At 41.6% G+C, this 1,026-nt stretch overlaps 1 non-coding gene across 1 annotated transcript; it reads left to right on the top strand.

Moving 5' to 3' along the window:
- The first annotated feature begins 347 nt into the window (after nt 1-347).
- On the top strand, nt 348-441 carry trnai-uau (transfer RNA isoleucine (anticodon UAU)). The gene is made up of 2 exons: nt 348-385; nt 406-441. It is a non-coding gene; the product is annotated as a tRNA-Ile (tRNA).
- The last annotated feature ends 585 nt before the right edge of the window (nt 442-1,026 follow it).

The raw sequence follows: 1,026 nt of genomic DNA, 5'->3' as shown, positions 1-1,026 counted from the left end.
CTAGGGGGAATCCCTGCTGCCATTTTTAATTGTGTTCCACTTCGTGAAGTGAACGAGGGAAGTTTAACCCTCTGGGGTCAGAGGGTGTTTTGGGGCCTGGAAAAGTTTTGACATGCCCTGACATTTACAATCTGTATTGTTAAAAGCGCTATATAAATAAAGGTGACTTGACTTGACTTGACAATGCAACACGATTGTGACGTCATCGCAGATCGCGTTTCGTTTATCCCCACCCCAAACAACTCTATAATACATGATTTAAAAAAATATATATAACAGCCGAAGCATACCTATATACACATAGAATGCTTCACCAAACAAATTCGTAATATTTGCTTGTGTTACCTGCTCCAGTGGCGCAATTGGTCAGCGTGCGGTACTTATAAGACAGTACACAGCAGAGCAATGCCGAGGTTGTGAGTTCGAGCCTCACCTGGAGCAAGGTTTTAGAAAGCAAGAGATGGTTCAGTAGCCATGCTGTTCAAAGCCTAAGATAAACGATCGTTTGAAAATTAGCTTCCTGTTATTACTTAGAAGAAAGGTCACGGTGTAGTTTTTAAAACCAGTCTAACTAAAGACCATAGTGTTTGGTAATATGCGTTTCAGTCAATAGCTCCAGTGGTGCTATCGGTCGGCGCGCGGTTCTTATAAGGCTGTACGCAGCAGAGAAATGCCGAGGTTGTGTGTTCGAGCCTCACTTAGGTTAAGTTTTTAGAAATTGAGTGACATTTCAGTAGCACAGGAGGTCATGGCTTAACATTAAAGATTGGTTGAAAATCAGATGTCCGTAATCAGTTAGAAAAAAGTTCATGGGGTGTTGTGAAAGGTCAGTCTAATGGAAAACCAGCCTACTATTGAATGCCCATCTTCAATTGAGGTGCTAACATTAGGTAGCTTGTTTGCTAATCTTCCATGAAGTGGGACTTGCTTGTGTATTCAGCCTTAGTAGTCTGGCCTTAAAATTGACCAATCTGATTTGGCTTTCTCACATGGCATTTGGTAATATGCTTTTCAAACATCAGCTCC

Source organism: Sinocyclocheilus rhinocerous, unplaced genomic scaffold, assembly GCF_001515625.1.
Source record: "Sinocyclocheilus rhinocerous isolate Xijiao unplaced genomic scaffold, SAMN03320098_v1.1 scaffold6590, whole genome shotgun sequence".
Taxonomy (NCBI): Eukaryota; Metazoa; Chordata; class Actinopteri; order Cypriniformes; family Cyprinidae; genus Sinocyclocheilus; species Sinocyclocheilus rhinocerous.
Note: the sequence above shows the minus strand (reverse complement) of the source record. Positions and strands in the feature narration are given on the sequence as shown.